We start from the raw sequence: 26,107 nt of genomic DNA, 5'->3' as shown, positions 1-26,107 counted from the left end.
CTCTAAATACACCTCTGCTGTCTTCAACCAGGATCTCAGAGATCGCTGCCTCATTGCTTGCCTGCGTCTGTAATTGGTCTGCGGTCAAATGACCACCCCTCATCACTGTCAAACGCTCCCTAAAACACTTCAGCGAGCAGGCCTTTCTAATCGACCTGGCCCGGGTATCCTGGAAGGATATTGACCTCATTCCGTCAGTAGAGGATGCCTGGTTATTCTTTAAAATTGCTTTCCTCACCATTTTAAATAAGCATTGCTCAATTCAAAAAGTGTAGAACCAGGAACAGATATAGCCCTTGGTTCACTTCAGACCTGACTGCCCTTGACCAGCACAAAAACATTCTGTGGCGTTCTGCATTAGCATCGAATAGCCCCCGCGATATGCAACTTTCAGGGAAGATAGGAACCAATATACACAGGCAAATAGGAAAGCAAAGGCTAGCTTTTTCAAACAGAAATGTGCATTGTGTAGCACAAACTCCAAAACGTTCTGGGACACTGTAAAGTCCATGGAGAATAAGAGCACCTCCTCCCAGCTGCTCACTGCACTGAGGCTAGGAAACACTGTCACCACCGATAAATCCACGATAATTGAGAATTTCAATAAGCATTTTTCTACAGCTGGCCATGCTTTCCACCTGGCTACCCCTACCCCGGACAACAGCCCTGCACCCCCCACAGGAACTTGCCCATGCCTCCCCCATTTCTCCTTCACCCAAATCCAGATAGCTGATGCTCTGAAAGAGTTGCAAAATCTGGTCCCCTACAAATCAGCCGGGCTAGACAATCTGGCACCTCTCTTTCTAAAATTATCCACTGCAATTGTTGCAATCCCTTACTAGCCTGTTCAACCTCTCTTTCGTAACGGCTGAGATCCCAAAGATTGGAACGCTGCCGCGATCATCCCCCTCTTCAAAGGGGGAGACACCTTAGACCCAAACTGTTATAGACATATATCCATCCTGTCCTGCCTTTCAAAAATCTTCAAAAGCCAAGATAATAAACAGATCACCGACTATTTCGAATCCCACCGTACCCTCTCCACTATGCAATGTGGTTTCCGAGCTGGTCATGGGTGCACCTCAGCCATGTTCAAGGTCCTAAACGATATCATAACAGCCGTCGATAAAAGACAATACTGTGCAGCCGTCTTCATCGACCTGGCCAAGGCTTTCGACTCTATCAATCACCACATTCTTATTGGCAGAATCAACAGCCTTGGTTTCTCAAATGACTGCCTTGCCTCGTTCACCAACTACTTCTCAGACAGAGTTCAGTGTGTCAAACCAAAGGGCCTGTTGTCCGGACCTCTGGCAGTCTCTATGAGGGTGCCACAAGGTTCAATTCTCGGGCCGACTCTTTTCTCTGTATACATCAATGATGTCGCTCTTGCTGCTGGTGATTCTCTGATCCATCTTTACGCAGACAACACCATTCTGTATACTTCGTGCCCTTCTTTGGACACTGTGTTAACTAACCTCCAGACGAGCTTCAATGCCATACAACTCTCCTTCCGTGGCCTCCAACTGCTCTTAAATGCAAGTAAAACTAAATGCATGCACTTCAACTGATCGCTGCCCGCACCTGCCCGCCTGTCCAGCATCACTACTCTGGACGGTTCTGACTTAGAATATGTGGACAACTACAAATACCTAGGTGTCTGGTTAGACTGTAAACTCTCCTTCCAGACTCACATTAAGCATCTCCAATCCAAAATTAAATCTAGAATCAGCTTCCTATTTCGCAACAAAGCATCCTTCACTCATGCTGCCAAACATACCCTCGTAAAACTGACTATCCTAACGATCCTCTACTTTGGCGATGTCATTTACAAAATAACCTCCAACACTCTAATCAGCAAATTGGATGCAGTCTATCACAGTGCCATCCGTTTTGTCACCAAAGCCCCATATACTACCCACCACTGCGACCTGTATGCTCTCGTTCGCTGGCCCTCGCTTCATATTCATCACCAAACCCACTGGCTCCGGGTCATCTATAAGTCTTTGCTAGGTAAAGCCCTGCCTTATCTCAGCAGTTTGTTTATTCCATTTGTAACTCTGTGTTGTTGCTTTTGTCGCACTGCTTTGCTTTATCTTGGCCAGGTCGCAGTTGTAATTGAGAACTTGTTCTCATCTGGCCTACCTGGTTAAACAAAGGTGAAATAAAAAAATAAAAAATAAAAAATGCCCTTTTGTCTTGCATATTTACCCTCTGAATGGCACACATGAAAAATCTATGTGTCAATTGTCTCAAGGCTTAAAAATCCTTCGGTAACCTGTCTCTTCCCCTTCATCTACACTGATTAAAGTGGATTTAACAAGTGGCCTCAATAAGGGATAATAGCTTTCACCTGGATTCACCTGTTCAGTCTATGTCATGGAAAGGACAGGTGTCCTTAATGTTTTGTATACTTAGCGTGCCGACAAGAATCAAGCTCATAAATGTAGGCTTATGTGCTGTTGAAAATGGCTACTTGATACTCTGTTACCTGCTGTTTTCCTCATGGCCAAATCAGTACCAAGAGAGGTGCCATCTTAGTGGAAGAAGAACACACAACTCAACTATCACAGCATCTTTGAGGAGAGTGAATCATGCACTCAACCCCCCCAGGGGATGTGTGTGTGTGAGCCATCTCTTACCAGCCTTTCACTTCCCACATCTCTCACAAGCACCATTTTAACCCTCACCTTTGGTACATACTGTAGTGTCAATGTCATACAATGTCAGTTTCACAGTGGATTAGTTCACCCACTACAACTTGTGCATTTCAAGAAGCCTCTGCTACACAATATACAATATCAAAATATGTGGTTCCTGTGGTAAGCTGTATCATAAGGCAGTTAGGTAACACTGCTTTCAGCTCATAATGTTGCCATGTTTACATATTCAATAAGAATGAATTATCCTGACCATGACCATACAAACAATTGATCAAATGTATCCCCCAAAACTGTATTCTTCATTCAAATTTGTACAGAAAATTATTTATTTAGATACCTTCTTCAGGTTGTATCGTCGTGTAATAGGTTTACCAATTTGGGTTATTTATCACATAAAGTAGAAATATGTTTTTTTTGCTGAAAATTAGCTCAAAATCTTTTCCAAAAGAAAGAAAAGTGCTCTAAACCTTCGTAAACGTACGGCTCAAATAACCTCGTACAAAATTGCACTCAAATGACTGTTACTGTGCACCCCCAGGTGCAGTGACAATCATCAACTTTGTATCATGCAAAAACACCTACAGACTGCAATATGTAGGCCTACTGTTTTCTTCTCAGCATGCAAATACCTCACATCAAAAGAATGCCATTAAAGGTGAACATGAATAGCATACCTTTCCAACATGCTGTGCTTCCGGTCCAATGTGTTCCTCTAAAACGAAGAACTGGTTCCATATCCAGCCTCTCTTGGGCCGGTGGTGCACGTCTCTCTCTCCGTCTGGGTGTTTGGTTTGGTTACTGGGTGCTCTGACGTTGGGCCTGAGCTGGGACGTCCCATAGCTCTTCTGGATAAAGCACAGGCAGATCAGCAAAGGGTAGAGGCAGGCTGTGGTAGCAGGAATTCTCATGGTAGAGAACGTATGCTTCTCTAAGTCCTCCACTAGGCACACAGCGTACCCAGAGGCCACAACGACGTCTCAACAGGAAGACAGTACTAGGTGTAGATAAGACCAGTCCAGAGGTTTCTCTTAAATTCCATGGTTTGTTTCAGTCTGTCCATTAAGGAGTAGAACCAAGGTCCATTTCCATGTCGGATGGAGGCGGAGGGGAGAGAGGCCGGTTGTTAATTTGCTAAGAGGATCCTCAGAAGATTTCACCAGTGGTCTGGCCTGAGCAGGTTGCCATGCTGTTTCCCCTTGAAAGATAAGAAGAAAGAACATTAAGGAAACGGATAATGAGTCATGTTTTTCTTTCTGTGAAATCCCCCGATGCAATTTGATGGAACGGGTACTCTGAAATTACACGTTGACTCATTTTTAAAAGCACAATGTTCTTTCCTGATGAAAACTGTCATTTTGACTTGATTTCTGAGATGCAATTTCCGCTGTGTGCATGAATTGAGTATTTCCGTCTGCTTCGGATGCAAACCAGAGGATTCAAAACGACATTGCTGAGTCTGAGCTCAAAAGGCTAAGTCGTCTCTGACATACCTCACAACTGAAAGACATTCAATTTAACATGGTTTTATGAAAGCAGGAGAGCCATAACTGTATCGCCACAGGCCATTATAGCATTTTGGGGACATTCTTTTGTGCGTTCTTTGTCAGAGTCTATCACAATGATAAGCTGCTTTCGATCATGTGATTCTCCCAATCTATTACACTGTTACAGATCGTGTGTCACGTGGTAAACACCCTCACAAGCATAGCTGTGGTTCTATCTTCCAGTTTCTGTCGATATTGTACTTAAAACACTTTTGAATAATTCTGTTTGGATATTCTATGAGAAAACAATAAAACACCTTCAATCACTGTTTTTAAAAAGGATATTGCCATGGCATGTGAGAAGACATGTTATCCATCTGCTACTCAGCAAAGCAGTGGAGGCTGGTGGTAGGAGCTATAGGAGGACAGGCTCATTGTAATGGCTGGAATGGAATAAATGTAATGGAATCAAACATGTGGTTTCATATGTTTAATGTGTTTGATACCGTTCCATTAATTCCATTACAGTCATTACAGCCTCCTGTAACTCCTCCCACCATCCTCCACTGCAGCAAAGCATTTTGTGTTTTCCTTTCCTTTTGATAAGACCAATATCTCAATATACAGTAAACATATTTGTCATACAAAAGAGCCCAAACTCTGAGTGATGTTTCAAATGTTTATTCAGCAAAGATGTACCAGATGAATACATCCATTCTAAACAGTGCAGTGTCCACTTTCACCCTTAGCTCTCGCCCCCTCCCTTCCACAAAGGTCCCAGACCTCCGGGAGGTATGTCAAATGTTTATCTGTTCACAAAAAAAAGGAGTAGAGAGTAGTGGCGTTGAGAGTGTCGAGCACAAAACTCCGAGTCACGTGCAAAAAAGAGAAAGACTTGGAGATAATTGGTTACAGTAATCAAATTGTGTAGAGTTTCAATAAACTGGTAGACCATACTTGGCTAAGCTTCCAGGTGACGAACTTAACCATTACATCAGTGTTGTTGACATAAGAACAGATACAAGTAGCTTGTTAGAGGCTGGAGTATTCAACAGGTCCTCTCTCGACCTTGAAGGAAACCCTCCCTAACTTAGACTCAATGGATTCTTACCAAAATTGAATCCATTTCAGAAACCACCTGCAAGATGACCCCATATTCTATGATAACACCCCCCTTGGCAGTATAACTTCTTCAGGCTGCAGGGTGAATATTGAAAAAACTGGAAAATATGTGCACATTTTCAAACGGCCTCTTAAGAAATGTTTGATTTTACAATATGCATATATTTACTACTGTTTGATAGATAACAGTCTATAGTTTCTAAAAACGTTTGAATTATTTCTCTAAGTGGAACAGAACTATTTTTACAGCCATTTTCCCAGCCGAATTGAGATTTCCAAAATGCGATGTGTCTCTTTAAGACCTTGTCTATACAAGGTCATGACACTTAGGACCGTAGAAACACGTCATACGCCTTCATCTGGGTGTAATGCGGAAGTGAGAGTTGAAAGGAGTCGAATATCTCTTCCATGGACTGAATACCACATCTTCTTGTGAGACCTGCGCAGTTTAATTTTTTTTCCGGGCGCGAGGCAGAATCTGGACTCGGCTCCTGGAATCCGCTCGTTAAAGGTGAATATGACCTCTGCCTACGATATTATTTGATACATGTCACAAAATCATCCTAAAGTATGTTTTTTCAATATACTTTAATTATATTATTGCAATTTATTCTGGACTTTAGATGTCATGCGACGGAAGAATTTTTTGAAGAAAGACAGATTAGCGCCGCACGGCCGTTGTGCTTGCTAACCAAAGAGGGAAATATTTCGTTCTGGAACCCAACTAAAGACTTTACTGGACAATGGACCCCGTTACAACATTCTGATGGAAGATCAACAAAGATAAGGACCCAATTTGGGATGCTTTTTCATATATCTGTCGAACTGTGCTATGCTAGCGCTTGACTAGAATCAATGCTGCCGTATGCTAGCTAATGTTGTAAGCTAATATAACGATATATTGTGTTTTCGCTGTAAAACACTTAAAAAATCGGAAATATTGGCTCTATTCACACGATATTTGTCTTTCATTAGCTATCCACCATATGTTTTTCTGAAATGTTTTATGAGGTGTAATTAGTAGTTGACGTTGGTGTCTGTATTTTCTCTGGCTACTCCCGTCTGATTTCAGACTGTAGCTATGCTGTAGCAATGATGGGAGCAGTAATGTAAAACTGATTTATAGCTAAAATATGCACATTTAATGAACAAAACATAGATTTATTGTGTAACATGTTATAGGACTGTCATCTGAGGTAGTTTTTTCTAGGTTCTTTAGGTTGGTTTTAGGTTATTTAGGTTGGCTTGTGCATGCTACTTGAATCATAATTCATACATCATAATCATAATCATACGTGTCTGTCCACTTTTGTATTTGGTGGTGAGCTAACATAAATATATGTGGTGTTTTCTCTGTAAAACATTTTAAAAAATCGGACATGTTGGCTGGATTGACAAGATGTTTATCTTTCAAATGCTGTATTGGACTTGTTAATGTGTGAAAGTTAAATATTAAAAAAAATAGCTTTTGAATTTCGCTCCCTGCACATGAGCTGGATGTTGTCATATTTGTACCGACGTCGGGAGAGCCCGCCTGACAGGATAACTTAATATTACCTCTGAATAATAAAACAAATCAGAACAAATATAATTAATTACCCACGCAGAATTAGAACTTCAACCCTTGATGAATTCATAAGGAAATCATTTTTCATCCATAAAGGAATTCAAGGAATAATCAAATAGACTAGATAGAGGTTTCTCTCACACCTCTCATATACTGTTGTGAGTAATGCACCTGCCCCTCCCTTTGTGATTTCTTAATCGTTCAGGGGCAGCGCTCTGTCTCTCCTTCTTGCCTGTCCAAAGAGGAATTAAAACTATTGCTAAATTATCCAGCCCAAATTTAGAATGACATTCCCTTATCCCCGTGCACAACATCTCAATCTCCTTATATACATCTGGTATTCCCAGAGTGGGGACTTCGCACAGCGCTTGTTTTAACTTGACACTCTGGTCTCCAGTCTACTGGGTCGTGTCCCTGCTTCCCCCCTTCTGTCAAAACATTCAACCTCGTAGCCATTGATGAGAATGACTGAATTTAACTGTCACACAGCCCGAAATCGATGAACCCCATGAAAGGGTGCTTCACGTTGAGTTTATCCTTCGATTTAGCCCTAACAGACACTGGCAGAACATACATTTACAGAAAGGGAGACATTTATCCTGCTAAGGTTAACATAAACTTTATTCATGTTAAATTTCTAGCATTCTTTTTTCTCAGTATGGTCCCCATTTGTCCTTGTCTTATACTGTCGTGAGTGGTATCAGTATATCAATGCATTTTTTAAAGTCTAGATTGCTATACATTTCCCAGTGTGAGGACCCCCACAATCAACCCAATACCCCAGATAAACTATTTTGGCAATCCCAAATCAATTAAGCGCAAGGTTGAGACCCCCCCCCCCCCCCCCCTCCCAAGGCACTCATTCTTCTGGTATCTCTTACTTTTCTTCTTCTGATAGCTTTACAGTTCATACTCACAATGGCACACATGTAACTCATGCCTGTCAAAGTGGGTGGCCCTTGACGTAGTCCCAACCAGTATCTGGGGGATATTCAGATTTTCCCAATTCTGTCTCGCCCATGTTTTTTATTAGTGCCCCAGCAGCATGAGAGAAGTTCAGAAGTGATCTCTCTCCATGCTCACTCCACCTGCTCGGTCTCGGGACTCATGCCGCACTCCTGATAGAAAAGGCAGTTGATATATGACTGAATGCTGTACACAGGTTGCTGGCTCGGTCTCAGGTAGTAGTGCTGAGGGACAGGGCTGCAGTGGACGCCATTGCTGCCATTACTTCAGCCGGTTATAAGGGGTGGGGCTCACACTGATTTCAGTCAAATTATCCCTTCCATGCATCTAGATACCATCCAGGGTCACAATCGCCATAACCTCGAGAGAAGAAAGACCAGAACAACAGTTAAGGGCATTTCTGATTCAGGAATTGAAGACAGATTATTCACTGTATGACTAATTATTACATTTTCCAACATTATTAATACAAAATAGAATACTAAAACACCTTTGAAATCATTTTGTAGGTTGGCTTATACTTCCCTATCATATTTGGCGATCTCACCTGGGAGTTACAGAGTCAGGGATTTAGAGGGCTCACCCTTGGGGAGAAATCTCAACAGTACCCCAGACTGTTGAGAAGCAAAGACAGTAAACAAAATAAAAACAGCAATACACTTCTTCATAATTATCAGCATGTACATATTATATTTACATTTCACCCAGTGGCTTTGGGGTAGGGTGGATGATGGGGAGTTGACTTGGCTATGGAAACTAGATGGTTCATTAGAGGGTGGACTGGAGGCTTAAAACTTAAAGATATCCCTCTAGTGGTGTGGGGGCTGTGCTTTGGCAAAGTGGGTGGGGTTATATCCTTCCTGTTTGGCCCTGTCTGGGGGTATCATCGGATGGGGCCACAGTGTCTCCTGACCCCTCCTGTCTCAGCCTCCAGTATTTATGCTGCAGTAGTTTATGTGTCGGGGGGCTAGGGTCAGTTTGTTATATCTGGAGTACTTCTCTTATCCGGTGTCCTGTGTGAATTTAACCTGTTGAGGATGGGGGCGCTGTTGAGACTATTTATGCTAATTGGGTAATTTTTGAAACGGCTTCCCACAAAATCCTTGATCGTACAATATGCATATTATTATTATTATTGGATAGAAAACAGTCTATAGTTTCTATAGGAGTTGAAATTTTGTCTCTAAGTGGAACAGAGCCCATTCTACAGCAATTTCCCTGACATGGAGTCAGATTTCAGAAATGTTGGCCACTGTTCTGAAGTCAGTTAAAAGGGCACTGTTATTGCTATGACTATACGGACACTTCTTACGTCTTCCCCTGGATGCCTTTACGTGATGACGATTCCAATGGGGTCGATTGCGCGTTCACAGGCCCTATAAATTAAAAAACCCTGTAGCTAGCAAGTCTTTTCTTGGTGCGTAACGCGCGTGGAGGACACCGACCCGCTCCTGTTCCAAGCGTTAGTTTAGCCTGTTATATTTCTCCGGTCATCTTTTCACTCGTTATAGGAGTTAAAAACATCATAAGGTAGTTAATTTAAAGCGTTTTATAGCAATTTATATCCGTTTAGTGCGATTTTGGGACATTTATTTTTGAAACGATGTGAATAGCTGGGCACGCTTTTCAGTTCATCCCGAACGCAGTTGGCATTTCCACATGGCAAGAGGACAGCTTTCCACCAAAAGACGATTACTCCCAAGAAAGGATCCTTTGCCCAAGATACTGATGGAAGAACAGCTCAAAGTAGGACATTTTTATTATGATAAATCGTGTTTCTGTCGAAAAATTTTAGTGGCTTAGGACGCCATGTTTTTTGACGTAGCTTCGCTTGGCGCAAACTGTATTGAAAAGTAAGGATAAATTAAAAAATGTAATTCCGCAATTGTATTAAGAATTAAATTGTCTATCAATCCCTGTCCACCCTATATTTTTTAGTCACGTTTATGAGTATTTATGTATAAGAGTAGATCACTGTCTAAGTGGCGCAAGGACATTTTCTGACCAGCTGAGCTACATTTCACATTGTCTAACCATGATTTTGGTGGCTAAATATAAACATTTTCGATCAAACTCTATATGGATTGTGTAATATGATGTTACAGGAGTGTCATCTGAAGAATTCTGAGAAGGTTAGTGAAAAAATTAATATATTTTTGGCGATGTTGACGTTATCGCCCACTTTGGCTAGAATCAATGCTGGGCTGCTATGTGCTATGTGCTATGCTAATATAACGATTTATTGTGTTTTCGCTGTAAGACACTTAGAAAATCTGAAATATTGTCTGTATTCACAGGATCTGTGTCTTTCGATTCGTGTATGCTGTGTATTTTTACGAAATGTTTGATGATTAGTAAGTAGGTAAACACGTTGCTCAATGTAGTTTTTCTAGTCCATTTGTGACGGTGGGTGCAATTGTAACCTATGCCATCTACCTGAAATATGCACTTTTTTCTAACAAAACCTATCCCATACCATAAATATGTTATCAGACTGTCATCTGATGAGTTTTTTTGTTGGTTAGGGGCTATAAATATCTTAGTTTAGCCGAATTGGTGATGGCTACTGGTGTTGGTGGACAAATAAAAGATGGTGGATTATGCTAATGTGTTTTTAGGTAATAGATGCACATCTTTACATTTTGTGTCTTCCCTGTAAAACATTTTAAAAATCGGACATGTTGACTGGATTCAAGATCTGTGTCTTTCATTAGCTGTATTGGACTTTAATGTGTGAAAGTTAAATATTTAAAAAAAATATTTTTTTTGAATTTCGCGGCACTGGTTTTTCAGTGGGGGGGGGGGGGGGCAAAATCACAGCAAAATCACAGACAAACAGTCATTTTTCCAGCCAAAGACAGGAGTCACAAAAAGCAGAAATCGAGATAAAATGAATCACTAACCATTGATGATCTTCATCAGATGACACTCATAGGACTTCATGTTACACAATACATATATGTTTTGTTCGATAAAGTTAATATTTATATCCAAAAACCTCAGTTTACATTGGCGCCATGTTCAGAAATGCCTCAAATATCCGGAGAAATTGCAGAGCCACGTCAAATAACATAAATACTCATCATAAACTTTGATGAAAGATACATGTTTTAGATATAATTAAAGATACACTTGTTCTTAATGCAACCGCTGTGTCAGATTTCAAAAAGCTTTACGGCAAGCACAATATTCAATCATCTGAAAACAGCGTTCAGCCACAAAAGCAAGCCATACAGTTACCCGCCAAATTGTGCAGTCAACAAAACTCATAAAAACCATTATAAATCTTCACTTACCTTTGCTGATCTTCATCGGAATGCACTCCCAGGAATCCCACTTCCACAAGAAATGTTAATTTTGTTCGGTAATGTCCATCATTTATGTCCAAATAGCTATTTTTGTTAGCATGTTTGGTAAACAAATCCAACGTCAGGATGCGCGTTCACTAAAAGCAGACGAAATGTCCAAAAGTTCCGTAACAGTCAGTAGAAACATGTCAAACGATGTATTGAATCAATCTTTAGAAAGTTTTACATAAATTATGAATAACGTTCCAACTGGAGAATTACATTGACTTCAGATGTGCGATGGAACATTGCTCCCTCTCATGTGAACGCGCATGGTCAGAGCATGGTCAGGTCATGATAGACCTGACTAATTCCTGTCTCTTTCGGCCCCACTTCACAGACAAGGTTCTACAGACTGTGGACATCTAGTGGAAGATGTAGGAAGTGCAAACTCATCCATATCTCACTGTGAATTCAATAGAATCTTGGTTGAAAACCGACCAGCCTCAGAATTCCCACTTCCTGTTTGGATTTTTTCTCAGGTTTTTGCCTGCCATATGAGTTATGTTATACTCACAGACATCATTCAAACAGTTTTAGAAACTTCAGAGTGTTTTCTATCAGATATGAATAATTATATGCATATATTAGCAAATGGGACTGAGGAGCAGGCAGTTAACTATGGGCACCTCTGGGCCCCTTTCATCCAAGCTACTCAATACTGCCCCTGCAGCCATAAGAAGTTTTAAGGTGCATCCTTTCTCACCCGTGAATAACCTACTAAAACCAAATAAAAAGACCACGCACAATGAATCAGACATGGTATTAACACTACTAACATATATTCCTATTTGTAGATTGGTGTGTTGTGTGGATGCAGTTGTGGGTGGGTGGATAAAACGTAGGGGAAAAAAACAAACAAATGTCCTTTCTTAGTTTGGGAGCTCCCTTAACGGACCGATTCGGGTACCTTTACACCTGTAGAATTTCACTAACTGCTCTCACAAGACAGCAGGCTTCAGGAAGTATTTCAAAGGGAGAGATACATAATCATTGTTAAACTCTTGATAGGGGACACCCCATCCTTTCTTGGAAAAGAAAATAAACATTTTGTTAGTTTTCCCTATGTTAAATCTTAAAATCAGTCCTAAAAATGTAAAATCAGTCCTAAAAATGCAGTATTAGGTACTACTCGGCCTATGTACAGTACCTTCCTCTATTTTCCAATCGAGCTTATTGCATCTTTCCAGGAAGCCTTTATTAAACCCACTCTTTTTTGTTTCACAGCCCTTTTATTTGGATCTTCTTAATTTCAATTTTGGATAAAGTATCACGTAATAGGAACATATTATTTTATATGAAATGACTGTCTTATTTAAATCACTGGTGCTATTCCAACTCTATCTAATTTGAGAAATAATAATTCAAATTCAATTATTCATACCTCTGTTCCAATTTTTCCACTGTCTCTTATAGCCTGTTTATGTTCACAACACAAAGGGCACATCTTATCTTTAACCCAAACACCAGATGTGCTGGGGTGGGGGAATAATGGTGAGATTGGATTTAATATCAGTCCCTAAACTCAATCCCTCTGTTTACTTAGGAGCATATCAAACAATAGAAAGCAGATGATGTCAACACTCGTATTTATCATGTGACCTTGTATTGAGAACCTTAGCTTCAAATTGCTAAGATATTGTATCATTAGAGTGCTGGCTGAAAGCTACTAGTAACATACTATTATGAACTATACTGGCAATACTCATTACAATACCATGAATCTTTCCATTTTACTTTCCATGTCCTTCCTTTCTACTCAGAATACACTTTCTTTATGTTACTTTCACTAGTCTACATGTCTGGTTCCTTCAACTCAGACTCTTCCACTCTTCCCAAAATGAAACCTCTCTCAATCACTATCACCCTTGTTTTACTAGGTGAACAAAGATATTTTAATTACAGACGAAACATGATAACTTCTATTCACAGCGAGGCAACTGTCCACCCTTTATTTTCTCCTTATTGGAAGGCATCGTTTGTATTTCAGTCAACCCTAAAGGTTTTACTGTATACATTTATTACCAGTCTCCGTTGGGTATTCACCGTTTGCGTCTCACTCATTAATGTCTATTATTTTTGTTATGTTCTGTTAATTACTGATGTCCCCTGTAAGAATGGAGAGCCCTTGGTCATGCGCAGTGTTGTTCTATGTTATTCTGGTACTAACTGATTCCAGTAAAATGTGAAGCTCCAGTACTATTTCTTGTATTCAGAGTCTTTCTTATTATATAAATAAGTAATAAGAGCTAAGACACTACAATTTTGAGATGAATATGTTATGTACCCAAATTATAAAATACATCAGCAGATACCAATGCTAACCAAATTAAAATGTATTGTATCGATTGAACTACTCTTTGCAGCTTTCTGCATCGTTTCCTATTTTGTTTTAGTCTCTTTTAACTCTTGGGTGAAGTGGTGTGTTGTTTTAATTGATGACTGTTGTCTAACAATTGTTTTTTTCTCAAAAAACAACTTCTCAAAGGTTTAATGTATAGGTTCAACGAACTGAATAGTCACCACATCTACGCGATGTCTCTCATTCCCATCATATTCATTAATTGGAACTCACATTCTTTACTCCTTTTTCTAAAACTATTATACTTTCATTTCAAATTGTGGGTTATATTGTGCTGGTTTTATAGTGTATCCTTTGATAATACTTTGATCGTCGCTCACTAATTGTGTTTCTTGATTAATTAATTAAGGAATACTTTGTATATGTACAATATTTTCTCCTCCGGTTAGATACAATTCCCACTCCAGAACCATACGCTGTTAAGTTGTAAATAAACAGGCTACTTCACCCACACGTCCACAACGGCACATGCCAAAACCCCCTGCTACATTTTTATATAGGGATTTACACCGAGTGGAGAAAATATTAGGAACACTTGCTCTTTCCATGACATAGACTGACCAGGTGAATCCAGGTAAAAGCTATGATCCTTTTTGATGTCACCTGTTATATCCACTTCAATCAGTGTATATGAAGGGGAGAAGACAGGTTAAAGAAGGATTTTTAAGCCTTGAGACACTTGAGACATGGATTGTGTGTGCCATTCAGAGGGAGAATGGGCAAGACAAAATATTTTTGATGCATCTACCGGTCACACACACCTGTGATTTTCCTAAATGGCCATATTGAATTCGCTTAAACATTTGAAACTTAACTCTTAGCAGATACTTTGATTGAGCAGTCTCAAGGCTCACGACAGGTTTATAGTGGAGTTATATTTGATATGTGCATATTATATTGTGTTTATACAGTGGGGCAAAAAAGTATTTAGTCAGCCACCAATTGTGCAAGTTCTCCCACTTAAAATACTTATTTTCCACCATAATTTGCAAATAAATTCATAAAAAATCCTACAGTGTGATTTTCTGGATTTGTTTTCTCATTTTGTCTGTCATAGTTGAAGTGTACCTATGATGAAAATTACAGGCCTCTCTCATCTTTTTAAGTGGGAGAACTTGCACAATTGGTGGCTGACTAAATACTTTTTTACCCCACTGTACCTCACATGCGATGATGCAATTAGCCCATTAAATAAATTATCTGAATACATAGTATAAATAGCAATATGCAAGAGACTATGTAAACCATGTGCAATCAAGTATTATGTGTTTAGCTGACTAAGATTAAAGGATGGTCATGAGAACGGAATTCAAGTGTATTAGTTAGTTACAAGGCCATGTAGACATTAACAAATAATTATTCTCGGCATATAGAAGGGTCGCCCTTCCCAGCAGTCAAATTACCTAGTGGCCTCATGGGAGGAATGTTATTAATATTTTTCATAATTAATCAACATTATAAAAAACTAAAATGCTGAAAATCTTCTGTGGTGTACACTGAGCAAAAATATAAATGCAACATATAAAGTGTTGGTCCCATGTTTCATAAGCTGAAATAAAATATGTTCCATATGTACAAAAAGGTATTTCTCTCAAATGTTGTGCACACATTTGTTTACATCCCTGTTAGTGACCATTTCTCCTTTGCCAAGATAATCCATCCACCTGACAGGTGTGGCATATCAAGAAGCTAATTAAACAGCATGATCATTACACAGGTGCACCTTGTGCCGGGGACAATAAAAGGCCACTAAAATGTGCAGTTGTCACACAACGCTACCACAGATGTCTCAAGTTGAGGTAGTGTGCAATTGGCAGGCTGACTGCAGGAATGTCCACAAGAGCTCTTGCCAGAGAATTTAGTGTTCCTTTCTCAACAATAACCCGTCTCCAACCTAAGATCTTTAAACAGGTCAACATTCACAAGGCCGCAGGGCCAGACGGATTACCAAGATGTGTACCCCGAGCATTCGCTGACCAACTGGCAAGTGTCTTCACGGACATCTTCAACCTCTCCCTGTCTGAGTCTGTAATACCAACATGTTTCAAGCAGACCACCATAGTCCCTGTGCCCAAGAACACTAAGGTAACCTGCCTAAATGACTACCAACCCGTAGCACTCACGTCTGTAGCCATGAAGTGCTTTGAAAGGCTGGTCATGGGTCACATCAACACCATTATCCCAGAAACCCAAAACCAACTCCAATTTGCATACCGCCCCAACAGATCCACAGATGATGCATCTCTATTGTACTTCACACTGCCCTTTTTTTATACCTGGACAAAAGGAACACCTATGTGAGAATGCTTCATTGACTATAGCTCAGCGTTCAACACCATAGTGCCCTTAAAGCTTATCACTAAGCTAAGGACCCTGGGACTAAACACCTCCCTCTGCAACTGGATCCTGGACTTCCTGACGGGCCGACCACAAGTGGTAAGGGTATGTAACAACACATCCGCCACGCTGATCCTCAACACAGGGTCCCCTCAGGGGTGAGTGCTCAGTCCCCTCCTGCACTCCCTGTTCACTCATGAATGCACAGCCAGGCATGACCAACACCATAATTAAGTTTACCGATGACACAACAGGCCTGATCACCGACAACAATGACACAGCCTATAAGAGGAGGTTAGAGACCTGACCGTGTGGTGCAAGGACAACAACCTCTCCCTCAACATGATCAAGACAAAGGAGATGATTGTGGACTACAGGAAAAGGGGGACAGAGCATGCCCCCATTCCCAGAGAGAGCATTGCAGCCTGCGACCGCAAGGCACTACAGAGGGTAGTGCGTACGGCTCAGTACATCACTGGGGCCAAGCTTCCTGCCATCCAGATCCTCTAAACCAGACGGTGTCAGAAGAAGGCCCTAAAAATTCAGCTATCCTAGTCATAGACTTTTCTCGCTGCTACCGCACAGCAAGCGGTACCGGAGCGCCAAGTATACAGTAGGTCCAAGAGGCTTCTAAACAGCTTCTACCCACAAGCCATAAGACTTCTGAACAGTAATAAAATGGCTACCCAGACTATTTGCATTGCCCCCCCTCTTTTACGCTGCTGCTACTTTGTTATTATCTATGCATAGTCACTTTAATAACTCTACCTACATGTACATATTACCTCAACTAATCGGTGCCCCCGCACATTGACTCTGTACTGGTGCCCCCTGTATATAGCCTCCTTATTATTTTACTGCTGCTCTTAAATTATTTGTGATTTTTATTTATTTTTTTGTGCTATTTTTCTCTAAACTGCATTGTTTGTTAAGGGCTTGTAAGTAAGCATGTCATGTCATGTCATGTATTCAGCGCATGTGAGAAAGAACATTTTATTTTTAGAATTTGGCTGTACATCCGACCGGCTTCTCAACTGCAGACCACGTGTATGGTGTCGTGTGGGTGAGTGTTCACAACATTGACGTCAGCATGCCAGAGTGCCCAATGGTGGCAGTGGGGTTATGGTATGGGAAAGTATAAGCTATAAACAATGAAAACAATAGCATTTTATCAATGGCAATTTCCATGCACAGAGATAACATGACGAGATCCTGAGGCCCATTGTCGTGCCATTCATCCACCGCCATCACCTCATGTTTCAGCATGATAATACACAGCCTCATGTCACAAGGATCTGTTCACAACTCCTGGAAGCTGGAAATGTCCCAGTTCTTCCATGGCCTGTATACTCAGACATGTCACCCATGGAGCGTGTTTGGGATGCTCTGGATCAAAGCATACGACAGCGTGTTCCAGTTCCCGCTGATATCCAGCACCTTCCCACAGCCATTGAAGAGGATTGGACAATATTCCACATGCCTGTTACGCACACCTCTAAGAGGGAACGCAACACCCTGCTACAACTCAACTCCCCGTCAAGTGAAAGAGGTATGGACTGTAAGTGTGAGAAAGGATGACAAAAAGGCAGAATTGACCGTTTAATAAGATTTATTTCCTTTACACTGTAATATGGGGAAAAGGGGCTGGACGGAACCAAAGCAAAGAAAGTAAATATCAAAGCTCCCCCTCTCCGATCTAACCTGCCTACCCACTTCTTACCTAACTTAGCACCACCTGGTGCCCTAACCAAAATACAGGGGGTGGCCCGCGCAGGTCTTACCTAGTGTGCCTAGACAGTGCATATACTACGGGTATATGTATGCCCGCGGGCCTCTTGCCTAAGCACTCCCTAGGTGCCTTCCCCTTCCACACCTGGGAACAAATGAAACAGAATAACAAACAATCCACTTCACAACAAAACTGAGTAAACTCAGGCGACTAAAGAAGCTCTGACAAAGCAACAAACACAGAACATATCAAAGCTGCTACCCAGCAACAACTAATACAGTACATACCAACGCTTTCTGATAAACAACCAACACTATATCACAATCAAATTCTCCAGCAATGATCTCCTGTTTATCATCTCTCTCTTCCTGAACAGAACACTGGCTTTTATATAGCTTCAGGTGGCAATGGTAATTTTTATTTTTATTTATTTATTTTACCGTTATTTTACCAGGTAAGTTGACTGAGAACACGTTCTCATTTGCAGCAACGACCTGGGGAATAGTTACAGGGGAGAGGAGGGGGATGAATGAGCCAATTGTAAACTGGGGATTATTAGGTGACCATGATGGTTTGAGGGCCAGATTGGGAATTTAGCCAGGACACCGGGGTTAACACCCCTACTCTTACGATAAGTGCCATGGGATCTTTAATGACCTCAGAGAGTCAGGACACCCGTTTAACGTCCCATCCGAAAGACAGCACCCTACACAGGGCATAGTGAATAATCACTGCCCTGGGGCATCGGGATATTTTTTTTAGACCAGAGGAAAGAGTGCCTCCTACTGGCCCTCCAACACCACTTCCAGCAGCTTCTGGTCTCCCATCCAGGGACTGACCAGGGCCAACCCTGCTTAGCTTCAGAAGCAAGCCAGCAGTGGTATGCAGGGTGGTATGCTGCTGGCGACAGCTGTTTCTTGACAAGGGGGCGGGGTCAGCGCTCCAATTATCAATTGGGGCCGACCAATCAGCTGCTTGGGGAGAATTTCAGGAAGCCATCTCCTGAAATACACACACTCAAATACAAACTACAACACAGAAACTGGGGAACGTAACAATGCCGCAATCAACATCCTGATCAACTCTAAGCGAGGAGATGTGTCACGTTGGCATGAAGAGTTCCGGGAGACAGGCGCAGGAATGCGTAATAGTTTTTTTATTAAGCCACAAATTACGGCGTGCCGTGTAAAGGCACGGTGACGAAGACCGAACAAACACGTACGCAAAACACAGGTTGAAACCCAAACAAAAGAATGAGGAGTACCTTGAATAAATACACACGCGGACAATGATTAACACACGGGATGAGACCCGTAATCATCTGCGCAATCCACAAGGGTACGAAAGCCCAAAACACACAGCACAGGTACTCACACGCACCAACGGACATTGTAACAATAATGGACAGCACCATGGTGAACAAAGGGCACATATATACAAATACAATCAGTGGGAATAGGGGCCAGGTGTGCACAATGAAAGTTCCAGAGGGATCCGTGACAAGATGTGTTGCACTGCATGAGGCAAATGAAATCCATAGATTAGGGCCTAATGAATTCATTTCAAATGGCTGATTTCCTTATGAACTGTAACTCAGTAAAATCTTAGAAATTATTGCATGTTGCGTTGATATTTTTCTTCAGTACATATAACGTATAATATTGGGATGCAAACTCAAAATGTAATACATTCCAATACATTCTGACATTGTACAGGTATCTTATGTTTTAAGCCCATAAACATGTGTGTGAAGTATATAATTTTGTTTCAATGTAGATAAGACCACCAAAAAAAACACTCTGTGTGACCCTGATTTAGCCCACTGCAGTACAATATTAACTTACAAGACAAAGAATGAACAAAGAAATGCCTACTAGGCCTAGAGGCCTAGGAAATGAGAATTTATCATACAACCTTCCTCCATGGACTGGAAAGAGGATAAGAGAAATAACAAAGGCATTTAATTCCATTTATAGCATCTGACGGTGTAACCTTTCCACCCAAAACAAACCACCATAACCTGACCGTCAAGGCCCAATCTCCACAGGGTGCCACAGCATCTAAGAGCTTGTGTGGGGATGAGACCAACGTAAATTAGCCTGTTGGGGATGGGGGCGCTGTTTAGACTATTTATGCTAATTGGGTAATTTTTGAAACGGCTTCCCACAAAATCCTTGATCGTACAATATGCATATTATTATTATTATTGGATAGAAAACAGTCTATAGTTTCTATAGGAGTTGAAATTTTGTCTCTAAGTGGAACAGAGCCCATTCTACAGCAATTTCCCTGACATGGATTCAGATTTCAGAAATGTTGGCCACTGTTCTGAAGTCAGTTAAAAAGGCACTGATATTGCTATGACTGTACGGACACTTCTTACGTCTTCCCCTGGATGCCTTTACGTGATGACGATTCCAATGGGGTCGATTGCGCGTTCACAGGCCCTATAAATCAAAAAACCCTGTAGCTAGCAAGTCTTTTCTTGGTGCGTCACGCGCGTGGAGGACACCGACCCTCTCCTGTTCCAAGCGTTAGTTTAGCCTGTTATATTTCTCCGGTCATCTTTTCACTCGTTATAGGAGTTAAAAACATCATAAGGTAGTTAATTTAAAGCGTTTTATAGCAATTTATATCCGTTTAGTGCGATTTTGGGACATTTATTTCTTTAACGCTGTGAATAGGTGGGCACGCTTTCAGTTCATCCCGAACGCAGTTGGCATTTCCACATGGCAAGAGGACAGCTTTCCACCAAAAGACGATTCCTCCCAAGAAAGGATCCTTTGCCCAAGATACTGATGGAAGAACAGCTCAAGGTAGGACATTTTTATTATGATAAATCGTGTTTCTGTCGAAACATTTTAGTGGCTTAGGACGCCATGTTTTTTGACGTAGCTTCGCTTGGCGCAAACTGTATTGAAAAGTAAGGATAAATTAAAAAATGTAATACCGCAATTGTATTAAGAATTAAATTGTCTATCAATCCCTGTCCACCCTATATTTTTTAGTCACGTTTATGAGTATTTATGTATAAGAGTAGATCACTGTCTAAGTGGCGCAAGGACATTTTCTGACCAACTGAGCTACAGTTCACATTGTCTAACCATGATTTTGGGGGCTAAATATAAACATTTTCGATCAAACTGTATATGCATGTTGTAATGTGATGTTACAGGAGTGTCATCGGAAGAATTCTGAGAAGGTTAGTGAAAAAATTAATATCTTTTGGCGATGTTGACTTTTATCGCTCACTTTGGCTAGAATCAATGCTGGGCTGCTATGTGGTATGTGCTATGCTAATATAACGATTTATTGTGTTTTCGCTGTAAGACACTTAGAAAATCTGAAATATTGTCTGTATTCACAGGATCTGTGTCTTTCGATTCGTGTATGCTGTGTATTTTTACGAAATGTTTGATGATTAGTAAGTAGGTAAACACGTTGCTCTAAGTAGTTTTTCTATTCCATTTGTGACGGTGGGTGCAATTGTAACCTATGCCATCTACCTGAAATATGCACTTTTTTCTAACAAAACCTATCCCATACCATAAATATGTTATCAGACTGTCATCTAATGAGTTTTTTTGTTGGTTAGGGGCTATAAATATCTTAGTTTAGCCGAATTGGTGATGGCTACTGGTGTTGGTGGACAAATAAAAGATGGTGGATTATGCTAATGTGTTTTTAGGTAATAGATGTACATCTCTACATATTGTGTCTTCCCTGTAAAACATTTTAAAAATCGGACATGTTGACTGGATTCACAAGATCTGTGTCTTTCATTAGCTGTATTGGACTTTAATGTGTGAAAGTTAAATATTTAAAAAAAATATTTTTTTTGAATTTCGCGGCACTGGTTTTTCAGTGGGGGGGGGGGGGGGTGCCGCTAGCGCCACGCTGATCCTAGACAGGTTAGACAGAATTTCTGAGAGGACCATAAAAACTCTTTGCATGGAGTTATTTAGAGTTCACCCTGTACAGATACACATTAACACAGAGATGAGACATCCGTATAGATAGCATCGGAGTTATCCTCATTGAGCAAGATTCAGGTAGATACCAAACATGGATACTATAACATTATTCTATTACTCAATAGTCAGTCCCCTGAATAGTGTAAAAGAGAGATACATTTTGGCCCCTCAGAGGGGAAGGGCAGACTAGACCTTGGGCATTGTCCTTTGTGCTTTCCTTGTGTTCCTGGACCATTTGCCAGGAAGCTCCGGGTGACAGAGAGCACATCAATTAGGGCCGAGCATACAGTTGGTAAGAATTGGTAAGAAACAGAATTGGTAACAAACAAGCTTACCTTATTTTTTGCCCAGCCTCTTCTAGTACCGATTGTCCTCCAAAATCTGTTCCTTAAGTGTGAATTCCGGTTCGGGACGCCAATTGATAAGACCAATACCTCAATATGCAATAAACATATTTATCATTCAAAAGAGCCCAAACTCAGAGTGAAGTTGCAAATGTTTACTCAGCGAAGATGTACCAGCTGAATGCATACATTCAATGCAACACAGTGTCCACGTATACCCTTAGCTCTCACCCCTCCCTCCCACAAAGATGTACTTCAGTACTTTTCCATCACTCAGGATTTCTCCGTGCTTTCATATCTCAGGACTTCTTATCAGTCAGGAGACAATGAGTTATTTGAAGTACACATTATTATTCCTACAGTCCACTACAGTCCATACACAAAGAGCTTAAACCTAATACTACTTTCAGTCTGTTAATACTAAGATGACATAATGATATGAAACAGTAAAGATATAAAATGGTAATATAAAACAGTAATTTACAATCTATCACTTTTCTTCGGGCTTGATTGGTAACTCAACTTTGTTATTTTCTGAAGCATTTCCAAAAACCTTCCAAATAAATCAGTCCACCTGTCAGCAGAGTACCAGCCATCCAACAATAAACTATTTGCAAGTGATAAATGTTTAATGTGAGGCGTCATAGAGGCTTGTCTGAGGATGCTATTATCATGTCTTCCTCGTTTCTCTGTCTGCATTGCAATAAGCCACATCAACTTGGGGATGTCAAAGATAAATAAAAACAGATTGAGAAGCAAAGTTAACTGTGTGACCATCCTTTGAAATGATTTATGGCTTAGCAAGTATTTGGATATTCTTCTTTGAAAATACTAACTCATTCATAGACACTAACTACCTTTAGCGCCTATTGACGATAGCGCCTATCTTCTGGCCAGGGGAGGTTTGTTGAGTCCCGACGCTCGTTCGGAATGTTAAAATGCATCACTTGTGGAATGTTTTTGGAAACATAATGAACGTATCTTTCATATCAGTGAGAAATCATTTTCAAAAGGTTAAATGACTACACACCTTTATAGGGTTAGGGTTAGTATTCCCACACAACCATATCTCCATGTTACACTGCTTGTTTACAGAAGACAGAAGGACTAAATAAGTGGCCACCTTAGATAATTAGTTATGTAACGTGCTCCAAACACCTGTGTGTAAGCGTAACAGGGGACTTATAGTAAGTGTCTTTTTTTCATTTGGAAGATTATTTCTCACTGATATGAAATATAAGAGGTATATCAGCATATGTTTCGAAAACCGTTTAGCAAGCGATGATTATTGATGTTTTTAAACATTAAAACAGCGTCAAGATTGTAAATCGCCATGGGCGAACCTAACCTCTGAAATCCCTACTTATAAGAAGGGTTATGAGTAGTTGAATATTGGAATGTATTTGGAAATAACCTTGGAAAGTATTTAAATATTAAAATACTCCATGTATTTGAACCCAGATCTGTATTTGGAAATAAGTATTTTGAAAATCGGTTTGGATATTTATAGGACGTTTTTGAAAATAGAAGTAGCTGATTTGCCAAATTATTTGAAAATACTGAAATAGACAGAAAATAAGTATTTAAATAACAAATACCTAAATATAGATGTATTTGAACCCAGGTCTGCTTTACTTAAGTGTTTGTATGTTTTTCTACAATACCACCCACCATGCATCCAGTATAGTATTGTAGATACAAATTAGGACTTCTTTGTGATGGGAAGTGAAGAGTGAAAAGCAGGTATGGGTGCACTGCTATATAACATTCCTAGCCTTCAAAAATGCATGATCCCATTCCCAATAAACACACCAGCAGCAGTCCATGTCTATAAAATGTCCATGTTATGAATGACTGCTGTCTTCGTTTTAATTACTGCAATTAAAATAATACATTTGACAGTTCTGCTAGTCATGCCTTATCTTTACATTAGGTTACATTTTAAGTGTAATTTATCCAATGAGCATGAAATGAGCACTAGTGGGTCAGTGATAGTGCCTTTCCATCAGAGGAGGCTCCTCAGAGGAAGGGGAGGACCATTCTCCTCTATGAATTTAATAAAAATAAAAATAGTGAAACATTAAGAAAGTTATCCTTTTTAGATAAAACTATACTAAGTATATTCACATAACCAAATAATTGATTTATACACACCATGCTGTAGCTGGATGACAGCTAGTATCCATCTTCCTCTGGGTAGATTGACTTCAATACAAAACCTAGGAGGCTCATGGTTCTCACCCCCTTCCATAGACTTACACAGTAATTATGAAAACTTCTGGAGGACATCCTCCAACCTATCAGAGCACTTGTAGAATGAACTGACATGTTGTCCACCCAATCAAATGATCAGAGAATGAATCTAGTACTGAAAGCATAAGCTACAGCTAGCTAGCACTGCAGTGCATAACATGTGGTGAGTAGTTGACTCAAAGAGAGAGAAAGATAATAGATGAACAGTTTATTATTAAGGAGCAAGCGACAGAGAAAGAGCGAGAGAGATAGCTACATGTTGTTGTATTTTTTAACTTTCAATTAGCTAGCGACTGCAGCGAGCTAGTTTAGCCTACTCAAACAACTGGCTCAAACAGCAAGGGCTGACTATGGCTATCCGTCACTGGAACTCTTCCAAGTCAAGGTACGTTTTTGTTTTAATTAATGCCACCGGAGCCCGCCAGTGTAATTGCTAAACTGTTTGCTGACTGTACACTGTACTGCATGATTGTAGCGGGTTTACTAACTAGGTTCTAGTTCTAGTAGCTATGTTGACTATGACGTGAGCTAATATGGTGACAACGATGTAGGCTGTGTGTAGTGGGTATCAGTTATGATATGAAGATTCGGAAAGGTATTTTCGCCTAGTCACAGACAGTTGATGCATTGTGCATTGAAGTCCACAAGCGAAGGGAAAAGGTGAGAGGAGGAGAACGTGTAGATGCTAGAAGGAATTATACAAGCAAAGTGATCATGCTATTTGTATGTAGCTGCTATCAAAGTTAAGTGTGTTTGGGGTTGACCAGTGGTGTATTCACATTTTAGCCGATTGTGTTGAAAAACGTTTCTTAAACGGAAGCAAATGGGAATGAAACGGGGATAAACATACCTGAATTTGTACAATAGAAACACTTGTTTGCAACTGTTGGAGTAATGATTACACCCTAGATCAGCTAGATGCAGGCAAGAGTGTGTACGGCGGTATTGAATGTGTCACTCTCTGTCACCTTTATTACTCACATTTGTCCTCTCGACCTGTGCACCCACGTTGTAAACTTCATTCATAGGCAAGGTTGTAGCAACCTCATAATGGGTATAGGGAAAATTAGAGTATCATGTAATAGCCTAAATCTATCTGTGTTACATTGAGCTGGTTGAATGGAATATAAATGATAGTCGCCCAATATGCTTTAATAGAAATGAGGCCATGCTCATTAGAAAAATTATCATCCTCCCTTGTCTTAAATGGCACCGACCGCCACTGTTACTTGGATGTACTATACCAAGCACTTAAATCACAGTATCTGTGTATTGCAAATACTGCATTCATAAATTATGTAGATACAGCTTTTAATTTTCTAATCATTTACTACAGAATGTTTCATTTCAACTTGGCACACCATTAGGTTGATGTACATATCAATCAATAATTCTCTATGTGTGCAGCTTCGTGCGTCAAGAGTCAGCGTTGTTTTAAGGGCTCATTATGGGCACAGTATCAACTGAATTGCTACACAATCTTTTCTTATGTGATTATTTATGTTTATCAACATCCACAATCATAGATCATAGATATTCTGAAATCAAAGTAGCATTTGCTCTATGAGATTATAGCCATGGAAAATTATTGCTATAAGCAGTAGGTTCACGTAGGATATTCACTCTATTGCTACATCCCTCAACATGGTTTTATTTATTAAGAATGACAGCAGAAATGCATGTAGCAATAAATAACAGTCAGTGAGATATAGTGGATATTGCTCTGCAGGTTCTCTCTCTATAGTAAATTTCAAAGGAAATATATAACTTATACCATGAAAACACCCACATCTGTGTTGTACGATATAGCTAAACATGCGTCCAGGCTATCAGCGTATAAATCAAATATCCAATGTTTCCAAGGTAAATAGATTGTCCCTGTATGAAATACAAGTTAAGGGTGTTACAGCTATTTGTTCTGGGTAGTTGAGGGCCACTCAACAAATTAACAATTGATAA

General features: G+C 40.3%; 1 pseudogene; it reads right to left on the bottom strand.

The window, feature by feature from the left end:
* Window positions 1-26,107, bottom strand: part of LOC129824056 (cadherin-18-like) — a 93,088-nt pseudogene that overhangs the window by 40,675 nt on the left and 26,306 nt on the right.

Source organism: Salvelinus fontinalis, chromosome 26, assembly GCF_029448725.1.
Source record: "Salvelinus fontinalis isolate EN_2023a chromosome 26, ASM2944872v1, whole genome shotgun sequence".
NCBI classification, from domain to species: Eukaryota; Metazoa; Chordata; class Actinopteri; order Salmoniformes; family Salmonidae; genus Salvelinus; species Salvelinus fontinalis.
Note: the sequence above shows the minus strand (reverse complement) of the source record. Positions and strands in the feature narration are given on the sequence as shown.